We start from the raw sequence: 25,289 nt of genomic DNA on the forward strand, positions 1-25,289 counted from the left end.
CAAGATTAAAATTCCCCTGGAGGCATTTTGGTGATTATAATAAAAAATTCATGAAGTTTACTCTGAAACAGACATTCTTCTGAAGTTACATTCATCTTCTTGCTTCTTCTCAATTTTCCTATCTCCCTTTTGGTTAATCTAAAATTGACAAAATGTTTATAACTTTTCTGTGTCTTCCAGTGCCAACAACATGAAGATAAGGTCCTTTGCTTTTATATTCTATATATTCTTGTATTTGCCTCCAATATTTATCAGCCTCTGTGCCGTGTTTTGTGCATCTTTACTTCATCCCTACCATTGACTACACTTAGGGCATCTTCTTGCTGCTTTTTTTTCACATGACACGCAGCAGCCATGCATACAACATTTAAGAAAAGTCTATTCTTTTCATCTTTACATCTGCAATCCCTTTGTTACAAACAGATTTTGAAAAGAGATGGTCCCTACTTGATGGAAGTACTTGCTTTAGTAGAGAGATGGATATGTAACCAAAAATTTCAAGATAGCATAACATGTGCACTAACAGATGCAATTAGAAATTAATTACTCATTCTTCTGATGAAGGAAAATTTCATGGGGATGATGGCAGCTGAGCTGTTTTGAAGGATGATTAGGATTTGACCAGGTGCTTTCTATAATAGATAATCTGGTTATAAGTTACTTCCTCACGGGGCACCTGGGGGGCTCAGTCAGTTAAGCGTCCGACCTCGATTCAGGGCATGATCTCACAGTTTGTGGGTTTGAGCCCTGTGTTAGGCTCTGTGCTGACACCATGGAGCCTGGAGTCTGCCACAGATTCTGTTTCTCCCTCTCTCTCTGCCCCTCCCTCCCCGACTCATAATCTGTCTCTTCTCTCAAAAATAAATAAACATTAAAGACATTTTTCTAAGTTACTTCCTCACTGTGTTGTAAGCATATTAATGCAGGGCCAGTATTTGAATATTTAGTGCTGAGAGCAGTGCCTGGCACATGGTAGAAGGTCAGCAAATGCTGAATGATGTAAAGAGTTAGAAGGAGCCGAAATTTGAGTTACATCTATATGGCACTCAGCAATTTCCCTGAATTAAACAAATAAGTAAATACAACGAATACCTGACTTTCCTCCAACAATTTCACTTAACTAGCTGTAGCTATTTACTGCTTTATTCTTTTCTAAAGAAACAACATACACTTTAAAACCATCTTTACTTTCCAAAATTACCTGGCATGTGTTCACTAGTTTGATTGGAGGATACTTTACTTGATAAAACCCTGTAAGACATTCAACCATTTCTCCTCCTCCAAAATAATTCAATTATAGTCAGCACACAGGACAGTTTAGGGCTTTAACCCAAGACAGAGTTGACCTCAGTGAGAAGGCTTAAAAATAACTCTAGAAGTCCCCATTCTCTGGGTTTGTTTGCAGTGACTCAGGAAGAAACAGAGTTGGAAACCCTGGTTTCTTAGCTAACATAAGACATACAGGCAGAAAAAACCTGCTGAGGTTACTCGTTTATAAAGGGAATTGTTGATCTGGAATGAAGCTCATTTATATACACATTTGTACGTTGTATTTTATGAAGACAATGGAAGGTTCGGTTGAGGATTACTGAATGTAGAGGTTGGACTCAGAATTGATGTATTGATGTACTCAATTGATGTAATTGATGTATTACTATCTTATTAATTTAAATATAAATGTCTAGAGCAAATGATCATTATCAGTCAATGGCATTCTGATGTCAACTTCTAATTCCTCCTAGGAATTTTGAAGCACTCCATTAAGTGTGCTTGAGAAAAATAGGTCTATTCAAGCTTTGTCAGGATTTCTCTGTTTTGTGCCATCAGGCCCTGATGAGCCTCTTTTGAAAAGGTCAAACAAGTGAGTACAGGCTCATAGGTGCCCCCTGTGGATGAGACATGCCGTTTTGACTTCATCGCATGGCTCCCCTGCTTTGCCCTTCAGTCCCCCAAAGCATTTCACCTTTCTCTCTTTTATCATTGTATAATCTGCTCTCTATGTTTGTATGTTCTGCAGGATATCTAATAATGGCTCAAATTTTTACCATAAATGCGTTTAATGCCAAATTGTGTCGTTGGTCCTCCACGTACAGCTCAGCATCACATGCTCTGCATAGCATGGCAGCACGGGTCCTGGGTTTGCAGCCCAGCTTCACACATTCATGCTGAGGTTTAGGAGGTGGGTCCCTCGGCCTCTCTGAGCCCAACTCTGCCATCTAAGTTAGAAATAACAACAGTGTGCACCTAACTTGTTCTAAAAACAAAAAGAGATGATCCACGGAAGGACCTAGCACATCGATGGTAAATAGGAGTTCCTTTTCACTCTTTTTCCTCTTTCTCCTGTTGTAATCATAATTATTCTCATTATTCTTATGTTGTTTTGTAGATGTTTTGTCCTAGGGTTTAAAAGAAACAAACAAATCGAACAAGACAAGATTGTCAACCATAGAGAACTCACAGTCCAGTAATAAAGAGATGCAAACAATACAACGAGCACAATAAGAGATGCATTTCCAGGGCATAGAAAAGGAGACTTAGAGGAAAAGAGAGAGGAAAAGGGGGGAGCATCGAAGGAGCCCTCACTTAGACAATATCCCAGAGTTGGCATCCTTGTTTTGGCAAACTGAGTAGGGTGTCTGTGCTAGAGTGGATATCATGCTTTAAAGATGTGCTTAATTTAGTCTTCCTGTGAGCTCACCGTTGTATTTGCATTTCTTTACTAATTCTTTATCTCAACATTTAAAAAGTAATACGTTATATTAATAATGTTTAGGAAAAGATATAGAAGTAAAAGGAAGAGAAAAATAAAATGTTCCCAATTCTTATGCTTTTACTGTGTTTCTTTTCAGTTATTTTCTCTGCACCTGGTGTTTTTTGATTTGGTTAGGTCCATACTTTACAAAAGATATGATTCATAGCCACCATTTCAGTTCAGGGCTGGTTATCATAAGATGACTTCTCCCCTTGTGACGTTTCTGAGTTGCCAGTTGACTGGGAGGAGGTGCTTTAGTGAAATATTAACAGTGCCCCACTCCTGTTTTTTGCCCAAGATGCCCTTAAGCAAACCAAGAATGCAAATGGCACACCAATGGACAGTGAGCAGAGATGAACAGGACCGTGAGTGCTGTGAAGTGCCTTTGCCATAGTGTCAAGGGTTTGCCTCCAGATGTAGGAGCCCAAGTGCTACTGTGTCTTCCTCCCCTGTTGGTCTTGATGCACAGGCGTAGAGTAATTTAAGAGAGGGAGAGAGAAGGACAAGAAAGAGTATTCTGCTAGTGATGCAACCAACCTGAAAATACAGACTAATTCCTACCGCTATAATTTTAAAACACTTTGGAAAGAACTTGTGTTTTTACCTGAAATATTAATAACCTCAAAGATGCAAGAACAACAGAAGAGATTACTCACTGAGCAGTCTCTACAGCCTGTTCTTGTGCTGGCGCATCCACATTCTACCTCCTGTGATCCTCGGGGCCCCCTGAAAGGCAGATGGGGAAATGGAAGTTTAATTCCTTGACAAGGTGATGTAATTAGAAAGTGGCAGGACTGTGACTCAATACCCTCCCCCCTCAGAAAAGGTCAAATTTCCCTAACAAACATTCTTATAGCTGTCATAGTTCCGCATATTCCACCTGCAATATTAAGTGCCATTTCATTGTCATCGACTATGTTTGACTAATAATCGATTAGTTTGACTAATCTCTACCTTCCCGAATAGAACAGTTCCCTGAGGTTCTCCACTCAGATTTGAGGTAACTATTGTATCCCCAGCACAGATCACAGGGTATGACAAAAAGTTAAAGATATGTAAGTATTTGTTGAATACACGAATGAATGAATGAATGAATGCACGCCAGGCATTTCTCTAATTTCTGAATCAGATCTGAAAGGTTTCCAAATCCTGCTAGCCTGCACTTTGTTGGTTCTTTGGAAACTGTTTAAGCCCACGAGGGGCACAGTGTTGCTCCAAAACAAAGGAATATTAAAGTTCAAACAATTTACCTTTCCTCCTCACTTAAGCTAAGAAACTGTAACATTTCCCCCATTGAAATTACAGGAAGTAGAATTTATGACCAAAAAAAGAGGAAGATTTAAAACATAAAATCTGGGTAAGAGTGAAGGCAACCCTTGAATATTTTTCCCTAAAATGTTAAAATGTGATTATGAAAGGAACTTCCAAATGTATCATTTACATTTTTAACAGTCTTTACCTTCTGGTATAGAGCAGAGGGAGAGGAACTAAAGACAGATACCGGATGGAAAATATCAAGTCCCGGCCTAGGAGATCTGAAGATTTGTGGGAATAGCTTTTAGACGTGTCTTACTTTGACAAAAGCAGTGCCATGTGGAGTGCACACTTTTAAATGAATCTTACATTTCAATAGAAGGCAAAGGAGCCTCCGCTCTCAGTGTTCTCATCGAAACTCTCCAGCAGGCAGTAAATGATGCTCTGGAGGGGGGCCCAGTTACAGATGTGAAGGCGTCGTTTTTCACCCAGTGGTGGTTGTGAGTGCTAGGGTCCTCCTCGCAGAGCACACAGAGCACCAGAAAAATGCCCAGAAAGGAAATGACCCCAGGGCTCTGTTGGCCACACATGGTGCTCTCAACGTCCCGGAGATTTCCTTCCCCCATTTTCCATACTCTCCTTCCTCAACAAAACTATATGTCAACATGTAGTAAGATGGTCTAGTTTATATTGCCCTTGGAGCAGTCCTTATCTTTTGTTGGTATTATTTGCCATGAACCTTCCTTTTAATTGTTATTAAGCATATACTTGAGCCAAATTCTGTGCAAAGTACTTTGGATTATTATTAACCTTTCATCCAATGAAACAGTTACACTATATTATCTCCATTTTGCAGAAGAGGAGACTGAGGCTTACAGGAGTGATTTTACATGAGTTAGAAACTGAAGTCATCCCTAGAGAGTGTGACACAGGGCCCCACATTTTAAAGCCATGTGCTATATTCTGTCTCAGGGACTATTTCTTACCTGGACAATTGCAACATCCTTCTGGCTGGCCTTCTTGAATCCAGTCCAGTTCCAAATATTCCACCCTCCATAGCAACCTCCAGATGAGCTTTTACAAAACTTGAATTAGTGTTCTTTAAATATATGCAAACATGGGGGCACCTGGGTGGTTCAGTTGGTTAAGCATCAGGTCGGTTCACCTCAGGTCACAGTCTCGTGGTTTGTGAGTCTGAGCCCTGCATCAGGCTCTGTGCTGACAGCTTAGAGCCTGGAGCCTGCTTTGGATTCTGTGTCTCCCTCTCTCTCTGCCCCTCCCCTGCTCACACTGTGTCTCTCTATCTCTCTCAAATATAAACATAAAAAAATACATATATGCAATCATAAAAGTAGTTAAAAACTCCTTGCATTTGTAGCTCATTTGAAACTAACAAACTATGGAAGCAATACAGTTGAAACCAATAACTTGGATGTAATGAGATAGAAGATGTGTTAAAAATGAATAATTGAGTTTACTTTCCCCAGCAAATTTCAGAGGAGTACATTTCACTCACTGTTGGGTTGATTATTTCGATGTTGAACTTGACAAACCAAAATGATTGCTTCATCTCAGATCTGACCACCATCCTCCATATCTGGACTCTGACTCCTACTTCAGCCTCATGCCCTAGCCCCTGCCCACTTCTTACACTTGGTACTCTAGTCATAACACATGGTAGGGAGTCCCACAACATGCCTTTGGCTATCCACTGTTTCCTATGCCTTTAGTGTTCATCCATCATGTACACATGATGAACTGGTTAAAAAAAAAAATACTCTGCTAAAGTGTCTCCTCCTCTGGGAAGCCCTCCCTGGGACTCCCAGAAACTCTCATCCCTTAGACTAATTGTGCACTTTGTATCTTATATTGTGATGGGTTTGGAGCATCTGTCCTTCCAACAAACTGTGAACTTCTAAAGGGCAGAACAATGTGAGAAGAATGGTCATTTTTATCCCTCTATCACAGATTCAGAGAGGTAGAGCAACTTGCCCAAAGGCACACAGCTGGGTCTCCAGGTGTGATAAAGGGTCCAACCCAACTATTTGGTTTTCTGAGACTGGGGTTTCAGGTGGTGGCTTGTTTCTTTCACCAACTTTTTCCTTTGGTGACTCAGCAGCTGAAGGGAGAATCTCAAAAGGCCCTGGGTTCTCGCTTTTTTACTGGTTGCTGTATGTGAGACCTTCAGCTAGTCCCTCCTTCTCTCTGGGCCTCAGTTTTCTCATCTGTCAGCGAGGGTGTTGGGCCAGATGGCATGAAGCCTCCTTTGATTAGGTCCAGTGTGTACGTGTGGCTCACAATGCCTGGGTGACCTTGTCACGTCAACAACCCAAGCTTTGCCAAAAGGGCAGAGCCAGGCTTTGCAAATGGCAGAGGAAAAAATGGCTCCTTCACGTGGGCTGTTTGTGTGGGGGTAGCTGGCATTATCGCCAGAGGAAATTGACTCAAGGAGATAGCACTGTGGTATCAGAGAAAGCCAGGCTATTGGTGGGCAGCCCCCGTGAACCCAGCTCTCCTTGCCAAGGGTGCCTGAGCAACTGGCTTTCCTGACACATGCCAGAGGCGGTGCCAGGCGCGGGACAGGCCACTGTGGGAAAGTGCAGACCAGAGTCAGACCTTGGTGATTCTGAGAGCTCTGGCAGGCACGGGTCGCTTCCTGTGCCCCACCATGACAACCAGATCCCCACCCGCCCTCCCCCCAGCTCTGCCATTTCTCAGTTACTGTGACAGAGAAGGGCAGTATTTCCCCCAAGAAAAACTCTGCTAAACCTATAGGTTCTCTGTCCTGTCCAGACCTTACCTGGACCGCTGTCCTTATACCCTGGACACTTCATTGCTGAGCCAGGGGCCACTCCATACTCACTCCGTTCTGCCTTCCATTTCTCAGAATCAGGGAGCATGGGATAGAAAGCATGGAAGCAGCTTTAGCCCATCATCAGGTGCTGGATCAGGTTTCCCTAGGTCTTCCCGTCACCTTTGCTGGGCCAACTTCACCTGAAGCTTCAAACTTTAGCTCATGGGTACACCTCCTCCAGGAAGCCTCCCCTGACTTTCCATAGTCTGGGCTGGGCACCGAGCCTGGTTCTTCCTTCTACCTTGACGTCATCACTCTGTTTATTTCCTGGGTTCTGAGAACCTTGAGAAAAGAAATTATTTTTTCCCGTCACTCATCTGTGCAACAATTAAGCAAATATTCTTGTGTGCTTATTCCCTGAGAGACACAAAATATTGAAGAAAACAACCCCAGAAATTGTCCTCAGTGTCATGGTATATACAGTCCAGTATCTGACATCCCTTATCTGATATGGGAGGAACTCAAACCCACAGGGTCTAGGAACAACAGCTACGCGACCACTCGGCACACGGAATGGCAGGAGACTTTGATACAGTCAGGGAGGGCAGTGGAAGCCTCCCTAGAGAAGAGCTGACAGAGCTGAGGACGAGCTGCAGGTACAGGGCAAAGACCAAGGAGGATCACCCATGTCTCATTCATCCTTGTATCCCTGAGATATCTCGGGGCCTAGGCCCTGAGAGTTACTCCATAAACGTTTATAAATACCGAGGCTGTATATTCTACGGTTGGCTCTGAGGCCAGGATCCAGTCCCCACCTTGGTCCATTCGCCTTGTAACTGTTCCAGCAAATATTTTTATGTCACTGTCATTCTGGGAAGTTTCCCTGTCTTGCTCGTAGTACTTTCCCTCAAGATCCACAGTCTTTGATCTAACCCTGGCCAGGAGCCTGCTGCCAGATCACCTGCTGCAGACTTTCACCTGTCCTCTCCCTGTGGGGTCTCCCCAAATCACCCCACCTTGCTCTCTATCCCCAGGGGACCCACGTGGATCTCTACCTCTTCTGGTCTTTCATGCCCATGCAGCCAGTTTGCCCAAGCTAGCTGACCTCTTCGACCACCACAGTTTCAGCTATTGCAATGTTAATCTTGCCAGTTGGGCTCCTCTGAGCCTGCTTCCTGTTTCTCTCAGTGCCTCCCAGGCGCCAGGGGACAGGATTAGTTCTGGGACCCCGATGTCCTTGACTCATGCAGCAGACCAGCCATGCCCAGCACACGCCTAAGACGCTACCCAAACTTTCCTAGTATTGGGTTTATCACAGCCAAAAACACATTTGGTTAATCAACCTTTTTTTTCTAAACTGGAGCCACTCTGATCAAGATTGAAAATGTGCCCCCATTGTAAGTGGCTACTGTTTCCAATTACACACGCTTCTCCCAGCCACCATGCAATCTGTTCACTTCATGCTGGTTTGCAAGAGCTGTTCACACCAAACCATTGACAGCCACTATCTAAACTGAAACCATCTGCTTAGCCATTTGCCATGCACGGCTGGGTCTTGCAGACTTACCGAGTTGAGGCCCCGTGGAGCAGTCCATAAAACAAGCATGAATTAATGCAGCCTGTTTTTATTAAATGTCTTGCAACTGATGGGAAGATGGACAAGGCTGTCTGGCAAGGATAAAGGCCAATCTTCAGAGAATCTGAAGTCTTGGATAAACTCCAGTAGCACCCTGCATCTCAAGACCATCGAATGTTTCAGGAGTGCCGCCGTGCTTAGAAACCCTGTGTCTGTAAAAGCTTTTTAAAGATTTTATGGTTTCTCCTCTTTCTTGTGAAATAGTTTATTGGTGAGCTCCTTAGCCAAATCTTATACTCCTTCTCTTCTCCTTGATATTGCTTAGGTGGAAACTCAGAGAGAAGCAAATAACAGTAACCAGGAACTTCAGTGGAGCATGGGTATCCTCTATTGCTATTACCAACTCTGGAAGATTGGGGCAGGTAGGTTTTCTATTACTCATAAAAAAGGCCTACATAGGTGGCCTATTAAGTGCCTATTAAGTGATCTGGAATAATCTCCATGCACTTTGTCCAAAAACCTTGGCCTGAGAAGTGAGGCTCCAAGGGAGAGGATATCTTGACCCAGTCATACGAGCCACATCTTCGTGGCTGGAAGTTTTCTAATGCATTGGAGAGGAACATCAGCAGTCAAACCCAAAGGCACTGCCAATAAATTAGAAAATTCAGCAAACTGTACCTACTCTGATTCCAGAGTCATTAGGCAGTTTTCTGGTATTCTGACTGCCCAGGTAGGAGAGCTGTCTGTATAGACATTGGGCTGTTAGACAAACACAAGCCTCCATCCCACTTGATAATGTATCTCACACTATAAAGCAGTATAGTGGCATCATACAGTGGCATTCAAGGTTTCTATTATGCAAGTTTTTCAAGTGAAAGAAGTGAATTCAAGAGAGTTCACGCAAAGAGTGGTGTGCCCCTTCCCCACTGCAGGGGTATTCAGAACATTGAACATCCATCAGTGACTCCCAGTGGACTCTGATTGAAAGCAAGAAGGTCTGCCATACTGGCAGGTTCAGTCTGAATATTGGTACTGCCTCTAGTATATTCTACATTTTATTCGTTCAAAACTAGATGGATGGGTCTCTGTAAACTTAGGTCACATCCCTTACCTTCCTCAGTTTGCTCTTTGGGACCCCATGCTGTGATTTTACAAACATTGTTACTAGCATTGTCTGTATGAAATTTGCTTTGTATTCATGGTAAGACTACAGTCACGAGTCTGTGATCAGCAGTCCTCTGCTTTGCTTATCCTCAGAGCCAGCAACCCCTCTGGCCTCCAGGAATCTAAAGACGAGGAATAATGTGGTCCCTTCCCCCAAAAGCTCACACTCCAAGTGTGAGAAGCTGTCCATTCTGTTCTTCAGTGTTCCTTACACGAAGTTCTAAATAAGGTGTTTCTTTAAGAATGCAACCCTTGGGGAAAAGGGAAAAGGAAAATTAAGAAACAAAAACAAAAACAAAAAAGCAGAACTACCACAATTCCCAAAACAAACCCTTTTATCTTCCTTAAGCAACTTTTATGCTTTTTTGCTGCTCAGATTAAAAGAGTTACAGAATTTCATATTTCTGTATTCCCTGCTGTTGGGAGATGCAGATCCCAGTGTGATGCCTCACCATGTTCAAGTGAATTATGTTATCCCTTAAAGTTCCCAAACTTTCCTTTCCCCTCCTGCTTTTGGCTCAACTTTAGTGTTTATTTTTTAGTGAATTTCCATATGTCTGGCCCTTATTGTAAATGGACTCAAATCCTTATTGTATAGAGCCTAAAATGATATAAATGTATAAATGCATTTTTTAAGACTTGAGTTTTTTAGAGGCAGTTTTCGGTTCACAGCGAAATTGACAGGAAGGTGCAGAGATTTCCCGTATACCCCCTGCCTCTACACATGATAGCCAACCCCATCATCAACACCCCCCACCAGAATGGTACATTTGTCACAGTCGATGAACCTACATGACATCGTAATCACCCAAAGTCCATAGTTTCCACTAGGGTTCAGCCTTGGTGTTGTGCATTCTTTGAGTTTAGACGAATGTATACTGGCATGTGTCTATCAAGAAGGTATCATACACAGTATTTTCACTGTCCTAAAAATCCTCTATTTTCTACCTACTCATCTCTCTACCCTTACCCCCCAGCCCCTGCATTTTTTAAATAAAAATATTTGGCTTATTGTCATGGCTTTTGTTTGGCCCAAGGAAAAGAAATTCTGGTTCTTGTATCTTTGAGAAATGGAGTCTTCTTTGTTCATTTCTGTCTTCTTCTCTGACCTCTTCCTTCCTTTTTTCCACACTGTTTTATGAGCTAAGACTTCGTTGACTGGAGAATATTAATGTATTGGAAGAGTCACCTGGCCCATTTCGGGGCCAAAAAAATTATGGCTTATTGTTTATTGGACCTACCGTACAAAGAGACAAGAAATGTTTATTTCATTTCATAAATAAATAAATAAGAACTGGGAGGACCTCTAGAATAATGAGATTTTCTTTTTACTTTCTTATCCATTTCTATCTGCAGTTGCCAGCATAGAGCATGACGTTGAGTAAGTGCTCAGTAAAGTGATGCTGAATAATGGAATGCACAAATGAATAATCAAATAACTTAGTTCCTACTCAGACAGTCACGTTTTGTCTTAAATTCTTGCTCTTGTAACATACAGTGACTACTGTAAAGCACATAGTTGAAAAATGAAGACAGCTCAACCATGACAGGCATTTTTATATTCTGACACATGTCTGTGGATAGATGAATATATATGTATACATGCGAATATACAATATGCAATTGTTTGCTTTTTCCTGGGTTTAGCTGGGCTCCTTTCTGTGTAAGTGCTGCCAGAGAAAACACAAAGCCACCTCCAATAGACCCTTGGTTTTTAATTATTAACCTCGAATGTACCTTATTCCTGACGCACCCTCCTCCTGGACATGTTTAATGCAGAAGCAACTCAGTGTGGAAGAAAGACAACAGCTGGTGATGCCAGGACACCCAGCGTGAGTCCTGGCTTTGCTCTGCACTCACCATGACCCGGGTAGCCTCTTAAAGCCTGGGACTTCTTATTTGCAAAAGATGAACCGTGCAGGACCAACTAAGAAAGGACACTTCAATAATACAGAAGTGCAAATGGCTTGTGAGGTAGGCAAATATTAACCAGTTGGTCTAATTCTGCCACCACATTTACCTGGATACCCAGGGCACTAGGTATCTTGGCACACCACTCATGCCTGTGCCCGCTTCCCCATCATGTGCGCCAACCCTACATTTCCTTATCCTTCCTCTCTTTTGCATAAGCTGTTAAGGATCAAAATGGGTTCAGTTCCCTTTGTTAGATTCCCCATTAGGTGTCAGGCTGTGTGCAGACACATTCACACGTGTACCATCCGAAGACAAGCACCAGATAGTTAGTATTATCCCTGCTTTGCAGAAAAAAGAAAGAGACTCCATGAGATTAAATGCAGCTCTTAATGAAGAGGGATATTTATAACACTTCAAAGCCAGTGGCTTCTCTAATGTATCACAAAGAGTTAAGCCATGGATAGGCTCACTATCAGCAAACCTCAAGACAGTGGAAGAAAGAAATCATGGAAGAAAATGGGGATAGTAACAGGGGCATGGATGAAATTCCTTCTTATTAAGGTAATAAGGTGGACTTTCAAGTGCTTGCTCCTTTGAAAATGGCATAAAAAACAGCAGTAAGGCCTTGGCCTGGGCTCCTCTGGCTTGGCCTAGTTTTCACTATGCACCATCTCGGGAGACCAAGAACTTGGGCATATCTTTACAAAGAGTAAAGGGAGGCTCCCAGAAGCAGACTTACTCCCTGGTGTATTTGAGCATTCCTCCTTACCTGGTGAAAGGAAACTTGGCCAAGTCTGAATTTCCATTTTTGGCAATCTTCAAACCTGGAATTTATCTCTTTAGTCTGGCTCAGTTCACATGCTTTTGTCCCTGTATTCATTATTATCTGGGAGAAGTGACAACTGTGAAGGCCCACAAGATCTAATTTAACCAGCACTAACTGTGGGCTGAGTATTGGGTTAAGTATATTTTCTATCAGTATTTCTTCTAACACTCCCATATGGTAGGAACTATTCATATTCTAATTTGAGGACATTTAGGTTTGCTCCTTTTTTGGGGGGGAGGGTGGGGGGGGGGGTTCTGGTTTGTTTTTGCCAGTATAGGTAAAGCCGAAATGATTAGTTTTGCCGACATTGCAGATAATTTCCTTAAGACGACTTCCAGGAAATGAGACCAGTTACTCAGTCAATTCTTCTGACCATTTTTAAGGCCCTTGATGTATATTGCAAAAGTGCTTTCTAGAAGTTTGGCACCAGTGTACCTGAGGACTAGCGCACGTGCTTGCTGGTGTCTCAGAGCCTTGCTAATACAGTGATGCACAGCCAAGAGGGTATCAGAAGTTCATCTTTTCAGTGAACCTGAAAACAAGCCAGAAAAACCCTGGCCTGAGATTAGAAACCTGGTCCCTGCTCTGCCGTTGGCCCTGTGTGGCACGGGGGCAGTGCTCACCTCTCTCTGGGTCTTAGTTTTCTCAAGTGTGAAATGTAGGGGCAGAACAGATGATCGTGTTGGCTTTTTCAATCCTAGTTTTCCTTGACACTCTGGGAGAATATAAAACCTCTTCAGGCAGTAGGTGGCTCAGAACATAAATTAGAGAAGTTTACACATGAGATCTCCAGTTACATATGGAAGGAGATGGGAAATCTCCTTTAAGAGGTCAGCTTGGGTGTTAATCCTATCTTTACTATTTACTGTATGGGAGGTCATGCAGAATCATGCAGAGCTCTTTTCTGAGCTCTGGTTTCCTCCTCCACAGAAGGTAGATATTGATGTGACAGGGGTTTTTTAAAGGTCCAGTGAGGTAACATATATAAAACATAGCGCAAAGTAGGAGCTCAATAAATAGTAGTTCTCTTTACAGAGGAAAATGCAATGCTTCCCTTCCTCTCATCTTTTTTTAAGTATATGATTATATATATATATATATATATATATATATATATATATATATACACACACACACACACACACATATATACATATGTGTACACATATATCTATATTTGAGATATAATTGAAATACAAAAAATTGTACACATTTCATGTATACATACATCTTGATGAATTTGAACATATATATATATATATATATATATATATATATATATATATACACCTATGATATCATCACCACAGTCTAAGTACTAAATATATCCATCACCTCCAAAAATTTCCTTGTGTTCTTTTTATGTGTGCTGTGAGAGCATTTACCAAGATCTGTCCTTTTAATATATTTTATAGTGCACAATACGATGCTGTTAACTCTAGCTGTCTGTTACAACAGATCCTCCTCCCATTCTTTAGTAAAGAATAATGAGTTATTTTTTGTTTATTTGTGATACTACACATACAAGTGAGATCATGCAGGATTGTCTTTCTGTGTCTGGCTTCTTAAAGCAGCTCTAAATAATTGTTCAAAGATCCTGAGTACCCAGGGGCCTGAAGATTCTTGTTTCTTACCATAGGCGTCTGCAGTTTCCAACATCTTCCAGCTTAACCTCCCCGCCCTGAGCACCATCCACCCAAGCCCAAGTGTTTTCAGATTTAAAGTGGATTTGAGAGTTCTGTGCTGACCCTTCACATAACTAGAGGCACCGTTTCACGGATACAAATCTGTCCCTGATATCACGGTTGGCCCCAGTGGCTTTGATGTTCCAACAGTTTACTAATGTCTCTGTCAGTTCAGGGAGCTCTTTGAGCTAAACGCTGATTGATTAAATGATGAATTCATTCTGTGGGTTTGCATCTGTTCACCACACATTTAGCACCGTGGCTTCCCTGGGTGATAGGGTTACCGGGATGAAGAAGAGTTAGTCCCTGCCCTTTGGAGTTCCCAGACTAGTGGATGAGAGGCCCCAGTAAATACATAATTACAAGACAGTGTGATAGGTACTATAGTAGAAGCAGATACGGTGAGCTTTGGGAGCACAGGGGAGGGAGGGACTCATTATATCAGGGAGGAGAAGTTGAGACAGGCTTCCCAGAGGATGTGGCATTTAACTAATTATTTAATTTTTGTAAAGAAATTTTTTTATTGTTTATTTACTGTTGAGAGAGAGCGGGGTAGGGGCAGAGACAGAGGGGGACAGAAGATCTAAAGATTTGAGGCTGGAACTTACAAACTGTGAGATCATGACCTGAGCTGAAGTCAGATGCTTAACCAACTGAGCCATCCAGGCAAGTCTGTGGCATTTAATTTAGATCTTGAAACCTGAATAGAAATGTGTTAAGGAAATGTTGAAGAAAAGGATTCTCAAATAGAGGGAATAGCTAGGCTTAAAATAAACAGTCTAGATTATTTTGGGGGAAAAATCAGATAGGAATCGTGATAGGAAATGGGATGGGTAATGGTGATTACCCAATGGGGCTAGATCATTAAGGGCTTTCAATGCCGGGCTAAGAAGCTTGGACACCATCCTACAGATTTACAATGTCTATTATGGTAGCCACTAGACATGTGTATCTCTTTAAATATAAATTAGTGAAAACTAAACAAAATTAAAAATTCAGTTCCTCAATTGTACTAATGATATTTCTTTTGTTTTTTAACCTGAGTATAGTTGATGCACAATGTTACATTTGTTTCGGGTGTTTAAGGTAGTGATTCCACAAGTTGTTTTTTTTTTTTTAATGTTTATTTATTTACTTTTGAGAGAGAGGGAGAGAGAGCACAAGTGGGGGAGGGGCAGAGAGGGTGGGGGGAGAGGGGGAGATACAGAATCTGAAGCAGGCTCCAGGCTCCAAGCTGTCAGCACAGAGCTTGACACGGGGCTTGAACCCACAAACTATGAGATTGTGACCTGAGCTGAAGTCAGTCGTTTAACTGACCGAGCCACCCAGATACCCCGTGATTCGACAAGTTTATATGTTATGCTACGTTCACCACAAATGTAGCTACTATCTGCCCCCATTACATCACTATTACAATATCATTGACTATATTCCTTATGCTGTGCTTTTTATTCCTGTGACTTACTCATTCCGTAACTGGAAGCCTGTATCTCCCTCTCCCCTTCACCCATTTTGTCCAACACCCCATTCCCCTCCCTGCTGGCAACCATCAGTCCGTTCTCTGTATTTACAGGTCTGACTCTCACTTTTATTTTTATTCTTGTTTTAAAAGATTTATTTCACTTATAAGTAAAATCATATGGTAGTTGTCTTTCTCAGTCTGACTTATTTCTCTTAGCATAATGCCTTCTTAGACCACCCATGTTGTCTCAAATGGCAAGATCTCATCCTTTCATGGCTGTGTAATATTCCATTCTGCTAACTATATTTCAATGCTCAATAGGTTCACATGGCTGGTGGCTGCCACATTGGACAGCACTGATGCAGAGCATTTCCATTATGACAGAAAAGTCTATGGATAGTGCTATTATATATGATGTAAAGGAGTGATGGATTTCAAGAGTATGGTCATGGGTAGATTTGTCTGTAATGTGTGTAGAATAGATTTGGGGTGGGTAATGAGAGACAGGGAAAATTGTGAGGAGGTTATTGTGATATTCTAGAAAGAGCTGATGAGAATCAGAACTGGAGCATGGACTGTCACTATGCAGGAGGGAACCGAGACATTCTTGTAGCTCATGAAGAGCAAAGATCATGGTTATCAAGCAATTTTTCCCTTGTGATCTAATGGGAGTTGGGGAAAAAAATCAGTCTCACCTCCAGTTATGAGCACCGTTGGGCTTAAAACCTCAATCCTCAAGCCTCTGCCCTGGCTCTGAGGGTGTGAGCAAATCCCCAAGTGCATGTGAGCTCTCTGTAGTCTCCCTGCCCCTGCCAGCCTGTTTTGTCATGCCATTAGGGCTCAATCAGATGTATATCTCATTTGGCCCCTTCTCCACGCATGGCAACTGAAATATGGAAAAGGAGGATTATATGGCCAGCCCACTCATCTGTTTTGCTCCCAGTGTCTGGGTTCTATGGGTGTAACAGGGTTGTAGATACCGCAGAAAGGCAGTGGCAGATTGGATGATAAGATGTGGTTCCTTGTCTTCTCCCTGCCTGATAGGATCTCTGCTAACCATAAACAAATTACTTCCATTCACAATTGACAGGAGTAAGAGCTGCACTCTGCAGGGGGAGTTGCTGAGTACACTGTGGTGAGGAATGTAGACTATTTCTTAGGAATGTAACAGTGCTCTCAGAGACAGTCTAGTGCTATGGAAAGTTTACTCACACCCCAGAATTCAGGGCTTCAATATGGACTCTTCTCAGCCATGTTACCCTGGTCCAGCTTCTTACATCAGAAACGGTTCTGGCAATCCTTTCCCTTTCCCATGAGAAATGTTGTAGATCAATTGGGACAAATGCAATGCCTAGAAAAAGAAAGAAATTCTCTGACAGCGAAACGTTAGTTTTTTGATGCCATGCATCCTTCAGGGCCTACCTCAACCATTAATTGCTCTGTGAAACCTTCAGATACCGACCTATTCCTGCTCAAATGGATTCTTCCTACAAACCTGTTTGGCACCCACCAATGGTAGTAGGCTTATACTCCTGCCTGCTTCCCTACATAATGAGCGCTTCTTTATATTTTTTAAATTTAATTTTGTTTTTTGAGAGAGAGAGAGAACAAGCACACATGTGTACGCAAGCAGGGGTGGGGGAGAGAGAGAGAGAGAGAGAGACAGAGAGACAGAGAGAGACAGAGAGAGAATATGAATCTGAATGAATGAATCCCAATCAGGCTCCACTCTGTCAGTGCAGAACCCAACGTGGGCCTCAATCTCATGAACTGTGAGATCATGACCTGAGCCAAAATCAAGAGTTGGACCCTTAACCGACTGAGTCACCCAGACACCCCCATAATGAGCATATCTGAGTAGGATTTCTGAGCAGGATTTGGCCTAAGTCAGGTTTGCACCAAAGGACCTGCCCAGAATTCCATTCTATAAAGTTTCACTAAATTGTACAAATTATGATTCCTAGTCTTCTGTACATCTGGGGTAAAGCAAATCAGAAAATGTCTAGGAAAGACTTCAAATAAGAATCTAAGGAAGAAAGTATCCATTTATTTTAGGTGTTTTTGTTTTATCGTTTCTTCATGCATTTATCCAGTCATGTGTCCGTTCCATTACTGTACAGACATTTACTGAGTCCCTACTGATGGCCAAGCAATGTTGAAGACAGAGAGAGATTGGTAAAGTTAAGAGTTTGGAAACGGTGGGGTAGTCAAGGCTTTAAGTAAATAATGGCAGTCCGCTGTGGGAACTGCCCTGCTGGAAGGCTGTACCAGGTGTAAGTGAAGGAAATCAGGGAGAGCCTTTGCTCTATTATGTGAGAAGCACAGACACTGGAGTTCAGACCCTGGCCCCACTATTGCTAGCTGGTGGGCCTTGGGTAATTTGTCTCTTTAAAAATGACAGAGCTTTTGGGGGGGAGTGGGGTGGGAAATGGGATAATATTTACAAAAGTGTCGGTGCAGTGTCTGGAATAGAGTAAGTGCTCCATGGATGTTATTGTTCAGGCCTTCGTATTTGTCAACATAAATGATCAGGACGGCTTCCAACTCCTCTCTGTGGGAGGTGAATGTGACTGAGTACTTTGAAGAACTTGCAGCCACAGCAGGTGGTGAGATGTCTCCAATAACGTATTTTAGATGATGCAGCCTTTGACCAGAGACCTTTCTATTGCACATTCTCCTAGATTTGGCTTCCAGAAGATCAAACAAGTTAAGTCTGTCTTTCCCTTTTCTGTAAGACAAAAATACATGAGGCATGAGAGAATTGTAACTGTTTGGGGCTAGAATTGGTGAACCATTTTTTTTACAAGCTTTCATTGTAAACAGATTCATGAAGACACAAAATTCTACAGGGGCCCTAGAAATGTATTGAAAACAGTATGTCGATACTCTCCATGGAAAGCACATGTCTACCCAGATCATGGTTATGAATATTTTTGTCATCATTAAGCGAATAGGGAGTTAGTGTTATTCTGACTGCAGAAGGTGGTTACTGATGTTTAAAGTGTTGGTCAAAACAGGGAAGAGATACTGCTGCCGCAAAGAAACTGTATCTTTAGAGGGACAGACGATAAAACGCAGAGACATTAACCAGTAAAGTAATATCATTATCTTTTCTCCTATGGAGTGAAGAAAGGACTGGTTGGTTTCTATGCTCACTGACTGTTTCCTTCACTCAGAATGAAAACCCAGGAGAGTCCAATCAAGTTTTGATACCCGTCTCAAAGAGGCAGAACAGGCCCACTTGTGGCAGGAGAGAGGGAAAATTCCTCACTGGCCTTCTGCCTGCAGCTCTCCTTGCTCCTTGTTGATTAAGAAGAATCAATGGACTATCAATAATGTCTCTGTTAAGAAAGTCTGACTTCTAAACCAATCAACCTTTCTCAAACACGCTCAGGAATTGCTAGCCCTCCAACTAGCTGCTTATAGGGAAAAAGAAGGGAAACAATACTTTAGACCCTTCTCTTCAACAAATGGATTATGTTTATATTTCATTCAAGAAATCAAAAGATGTTTTTTAAAAATGGTATGTTGGGGGGGCGCCTGAGTGGCTCAGTCGGTTAAGCGTCCCACTTCGGCTCAGGTCACGATCTCGCGGTCCGTGAGTTCAAGCCCCGCATCGGGCTCGGTGCTGACAGCTCAGAGCCTGGAGCCTATTTCAGATTCTGTGTCTCCCTCTCTCTCTGGCCCTCCCCTGTTCATGCTCTGTCTCTCCCTGTCTCAAAAATAAATAAACGTTAAAAAAAAAATTAAAAATGGTATGTTGGGGAAAGTAATGGTAGGTGCTCTTCTTAGCCCGTATTGTCTTGACTTTAAGTCACAGAAATCTAAAGAGTTTAAGTGAAAGACTTTCTTGGCTTTTATAATCATGAGGAAGAGACGACTTAGGAATGGCTTGAAAGTATAGAATATATTTTCTTTTCCTATTTATCCCTAGTATCTTCCAAAGTGTGTTGAGCTGAACTGGGCTAATAGAGCAGGATATTATTGAAACTCTGTGAATTAATCTGTATTTGTAGAACAACCACCTTTATGTTTCCATCAGCTCCTGGGATGTTTTCAATCCCATGTCTCTAGACAATGAATACACCTGCTATGACCGATGGTTGAGTCTCTCAATATTTTGGCCAAGGTTTCCACCCCTCTGCCTGAGCATTTGCTTTGTCAAAACAAACAAACAAACAAACAAAAAACAAAACTCATTTCCTTCCAATATTCCTGACATATTTGTTAGGGCCCCTTTATTCCATCAGCCCAATCAGTCCCTTTTCTTCAATAGTACTATCATGCATCATTCAGATCATTCAGACTAGGCCTTTCAATATGAAGTTTATTCTGATTCATTTTGATTTGATTCAGCCAAAATTTGCTGAGTACCTCCTGAGTATGTGGAATTCAGCTGGGTTCTGGGGACACAGAAGTGAGTATAATATAGTCAAGGCTCTCATGATTTTATGCTATAGATTGTGGCAAGGATGTAATTTTTTAAAAATCATATGTGCCTTTGAATAAAACAGAACTGCATATGAAGTTTGAGGGAGGTAGTGGTCAAGTGTTCTTCTAGCTACAGGCAATACAGGAATGAAAAATATTACCATTGTTCTCAGGGAGCTCCAGGACTAGAAGGGAGCATAAAATTAGTTTAATATTATCACTATATTCTTAACAATATTAACATATTATTATATAAAATATAACATCAAGATAAAATTTTGTAATAAAATTATTGGTTATTGAGAATATAACTATTATATATTATTTGTATTGATAAATTTATTATGTAAGTATAATATTTATGTCTCTAATAAATGTATTCATATAAAACTGCATGTACATGATAAAGGAAGGGAATGATTGGTTCCACCATGGTGAAAGGGAAAGAGAGCTTCACAAAGTCCTGCAAGGTCTGTCATTTCTCCTTTCAAACATTCTTCCACCCTTATCTCTGCCACCATCTCCAATTCCTCCCCACATTCTGTACCTTGCTTCTTCTAGCTGACTCCTCTTTGCTGAGTTAGGAGAAAAGAAAAAGAAAAAGCCCTAGGATGAGCTGGTAGCATGAGTTGTGATATGACCTGTGCGCCAAATATAAATGTATGCACTTCCCCTGAGCTATTTGTCCAGGAGTCAAATACATGCAGGGGGCAGCCTCTCTCCTGGGCAGAGGGAGTGCTGTCCAGCTTGAAGCCTTTCTTCTGGGAGCTGGAATCTCTGAGGCTGCCCGTGCATGAGCCAGAGGGGTGGGTCTTCTCTGTCTGGACCATTTGGCCTGGATTTTGCATTCCCTAGGAGTTTAGTATCACAGGACTGGACAGGATTGAGAAAGGCCATCAGGACAACATTCTCTTGTTTTCTTTTAATTACCCCAGAGGCAAAGAATCTACAACTTTCTTCAAAACATTTTCTAGTCTCTCAACATTTAAAGCAGACAGTTCTTCCTAAGTGGTGCAGATGGCACTTGGGACAGAACCATTTTCTTGTCATAATGGACTCTCCCTTGATTGCCAGTGTGTTGATCCTTCTTGCTCCCTGCCGCTGTTGTGAGTGGCACCACTACCAGTCATGAGATGACCGGGAATGCCACACACTTTCCTAAATACCCACCCACAAGGCAACAGTTCCATCCCCAATTGAGAACCATTGGATGATGTCACTGGTTTGGTTTTGAGTCTCAATTATTGATTCATTCATGTAAACCTTACAAAAACAAAGCGTAAATCATATCGTGCACCTTTAAGTGTCCACATGCTGTGAAGTCTACAGAGAAGAATAAGACACCTACTGAGATCTTATTCCAAGTACAAAGAAAAGATGAGCATTACTGTTGTAATGTTTGTCCATTCATTTGAAAATATGTTTACCCTGTTTACCCTGCCCTGGGCCTATGACTCAGACACTGTCCCATGTGTATAAGACAGAATGGAGTGCAAATACCATGTGAGCACAGAGGGAAAGGACATCTTTCCTTGTGGGGATCTGGAAGTTTCCTGGAAGTAATGTTTCAGGTGATACTTGGAAGGATTTGGGTAGCTAGGGATTGGTGATGCCTAGGGTAGAACAACCCAGGTGGAGAAGTGAGATGGCAGGTGACCCACCTTGACTGGGGTGACAAGGGAGAACATGGGAATGTGGGAAAGATATCTGGAAACATGAGGATAAAGGGCTTGCACTCTTGAGAAGTTTAGTTTCCATTCTGTTGGCTATTGAGAGGATCTCCGAGGGCATATTTATCCAGATCTAGAGGCTGCCCCATCCTTGAAACCATTTCTCAGGTTTCTCCCCACCACCCCCCACTCCTGTTCTCCACACAGAAGCACACTTGCACACGCACATACACACACACACACACACACACACATTCACACACTTCTCCCCTTCCCTTTCCCAAGTACATTATCCTTTGCTCACTTATTCTCATGGGAACCATTTTCCAGTTCAAGGGGAGAACTTAAAGACTTCCAGGTAGATTTTATTTAGCTACCACTGTGACTCATTTAAATTAAATTTGTGAATAGATCAAGCAGGTCCCCTGCCAGAGGCCCCACCACTTCCTAATGTCACCATTGTCTCTTTTATTTGGCACTTTTGGGAGTGAAACTCCTCTGCCTGACCTTCAAGCCCTCTTTTTATCAAACCTCCACCTCCTTCCTAGCCTCATCTTTTGAAGGTGCCTTCATGTACCTTCACCACAACCATCCTGAGCTGCACCATTTAGTTTTGCTTCTCTCTGCCTGACCTTCACCACGAATTCCTGGCTATTCGCGTCCAATTCACAAACCACCTCCTCTGGGAAGTCCTCCCTGAGTCTCCAATAGAAATTACAGGTCATTTGCCTATCACTCCCCATTCCCATCCCAATTTCTTTCAATCCACACCCAAGCCCATATCTTGATACTCTTTTAAACTACTTCAACCCTTTTTCTCTTTTTAACATTTATTGTTGGAATTATTCATCTGGCTGCATAGCACACATGGTTGTTACAATCACTTTCTTTTCTATATATCTACATCTTACACATACCCCCCGTGGCTCTCTAACCATGCTGACCATCTTCCAGTTCCTTCCTGCCCCACGGCCTTTGTGCCTTCTTTTCCCTGTTTTCCGAATGCAATTCCTAACCACCTCTGCCACTCAACCGTTCTCCGGCCCCCCCCCCTGCACCAGATCACCCCCCACCAATCTTCTAGATCTCAGCTAAATGATCATTATCTCTGAAAGCCAGCCTTCTCTGATTTATATAGATCAATTCTATGCATTGTTGGTTTCATGGCATCAGTTTCTGCTCCTTTATGTATATTTGGGTAGCTTTGGGGGGATACCTTTTTGATTAGGTATAACTGCTCCAATACATTATAAGCTCAAGAAGGCAAGATACTGTGCTTGGTTTTCCTCACCATCATTGCTGCTCCTGCATTCAGGATGTAGCTGTCCCAGGGGCTTAGTGGCTATCGGTTGCTAAATATATACATGAATGAATAGGTTGGGTTCATACCAGTATGATTCCTCATATGTCATGCCATGGGGGTTACATGATCTCTACCTACAATGATTGAAAAATGACAAGAAATATTGAGTACATTAGCATTTTAACTCCAACCTATCCTTAGCCTAGAAAGTTCTGGTCATGAAAAAAAAAGTAGTAATATTTTTTTAGGCTAGAAATTGAAAATGGAGGTTTTGAGGGAATTTTGTTTTTCTTCAGTGTTGAGATTTATTGCATGCATGAGACCTTACACACAGAGTTGGCTCTCAAAGGATGCTATCACTGACTCATCCAGGAGAGATTTAAAAATGTGGTTTCTAATTGAATCATCTGTGGAGCTATCTATCAGGTGCTTCCTATGAATTTGGTGGTAATTAAGATTCTACCATGAGATACTGGTCATTAGTAGCTTTTCTCGTAATCCTGTCAGTTCTCCTGGAAATAGAAAGTGTCTTAAGCCATCAGGCAGCTACACCGATTTATTAAAACCTAATGACCTGGGGCCACAATTAGGATTCCATACTGATGAAATGCTTTCTGCTAAGTCCTTTTCTCTGGAGACCAGAGAATGAATTTTCAGTTATTAAGACCAGGTCTGGTTGTACAGATTTCCAAACTTGAAAGCAAAATGCAGTATCAGCCAAAAAAACTAGCAGCATACCAAGGGCCCCACCTCTCTGTAAAGTCCCTTAAAGGTCCTGGGCCAGAGGAAGAAGTGAAAAATTTAGGAAGCCAGGGTTCAGTTCTCCACTCAGGCTGCTGAGCAAACCCTTATCATTGACCATCTCATCTTTGCAAAGAGCACAGGAGGCTAGATGGGGGCTGCGGCCTTCAACCAAGACCAGAGGATTCTGGCCAGAAGGAGGGGCACAGCGACTACCCTCCTGCCAGCAAAGCAGCAGGAAGAGGGCCCAGGGAAATGCCAAACTCAGAACAAATAAGCAGACTGATGAAGCGCAGTTCCTCCTCATGCCACAAAGACCCAGGATAACATCTTCTGTATCTCTCCTGCCCATCTGCTGCCCCTGGGCCCTTGCTATCTCTTACCTCACAGCAGTATCCTCCTGGACGTTGTCTTCCTCCTGATTAAAGCCCACAGACTTGGCTGTGTACATTCTCCAATATTCGTCAGGATCAAACATCCTGTGCATTCTTCCCTGCCACCCCTGTTGCCTCCCCCAACCCCCACATACCCACAACCATGCAAAGAATCCTCCTCATTAGATTTGATTTCTAGAGACATTCCTCATCCATAACAGATGGGTGTTAAAGGGAGAGGAGACACCCATTGTGCTGTAACAGATTGAAGGACTAGACCTTCCAGGCCGATGCTATTGAGTATACCCTCCAAACCAACCTCATGACAGAGTGATCTTTCTGAAATACGTCTCCTACTTTGTACCCCTACCCTTTCCCTTTTAACAGCTTTAGATGTCATCACAATGTATAAATAACAAGGCCTAAACTCTTAAAGCCAGCATTCATTGACCTTCATCCTTTCTTCCCAGTGTCACCTTCTGTCATTCTCTCCAACCCTCCTGTCTTATACTCCCACACATCAATTGTCTTCCCGGCTCCTGTTATGACAACCTTTTCTACGCCTCTCTACGCTTTGCCAATGCTGTTCCATCTGCCTTAAGTAAACTTACACTCATACATCTCCACCTGGAAAATACTTCTGCCTTCAAGACACAGGTCTTGGGCCATTTACCTTCCTCTCTTCCCCGCCCTCTTCACTCCCAGATGTAAGAACGGTTTTCTATGCTCTCTTAGCTTCTGATTCCACCTCTGTTGAGTTTCTAAATTTTCATTAGTGACAAGGACACCCTGAGGTATCAGATACAGGTAGGGAGTCTGAAAGCCAAAATTAAGTCACCAGGATAGGCAGAGGAGACAAACCAAAGTGTATGGTCACAGCAGCCACTGAGTATGGATGACATGGAGGTGTGAAGGACAGCACCCAGACTCAAAGTTGTATTTAAGGTAAGGGCAAAAGGTTCAATCTAAATAGACAGGAGCCCCAGATATCCTGGAACTAGACAAGAAGAGGGAGCTGTACCAAATACTATGGGAATCCAGGTGAGGAGGAAATAATTCTATTTGTAGGGGGTGGTCAAGGTCAGCTTTTTCTGAGGAGATGAAACTTGAACTGACTTTTGATGAATGTGTACTTGTCAGTCTCCAAAGGAAAACAGGGTATCCCCAAGCCCTTGTCATCAGTGTTCCTAGCAGCCAAGGAGATGAATGATCACACCAGAGGGTGAGGGAGTAGCAGCCTTGTTCATTTTCCGTGGAAATGTTATCACTACAATTTGCAATTTTGATCATCATTTGCAATTTGTCAGCAAATTATATGGAAATAATGATAACATTAGCTAGGT

The 25,289-nt window shown here is 42.4% G+C and overlaps 1 long non-coding RNA gene across 1 annotated transcript in view; it reads left to right on the forward strand.

Moving 5' to 3' along the window:
* The window catches only part of LOC131491529 (uncharacterized), a 568,938-nt gene that overhangs the window by 331,675 nt on the left and 211,974 nt on the right, over nucleotides 1–25,289 (forward strand). The window contains exon 5 of the long non-coding RNA XR_009251502.1: nucleotides 8,702–8,798. This is a non-coding gene — a long non-coding RNA (uncharacterized LOC131491529). The remainder of the gene's footprint in view (nucleotides 1–8,701; nucleotides 8,799–25,289) is intronic.

The sequence above is a fragment of the Neofelis nebulosa genome, chromosome 12 (genome assembly GCF_028018385.1).
Source record: "Neofelis nebulosa isolate mNeoNeb1 chromosome 12, mNeoNeb1.pri, whole genome shotgun sequence".
Lineage (NCBI taxonomy): Eukaryota > Metazoa > Chordata > Mammalia > Carnivora > Felidae > Neofelis > Neofelis nebulosa.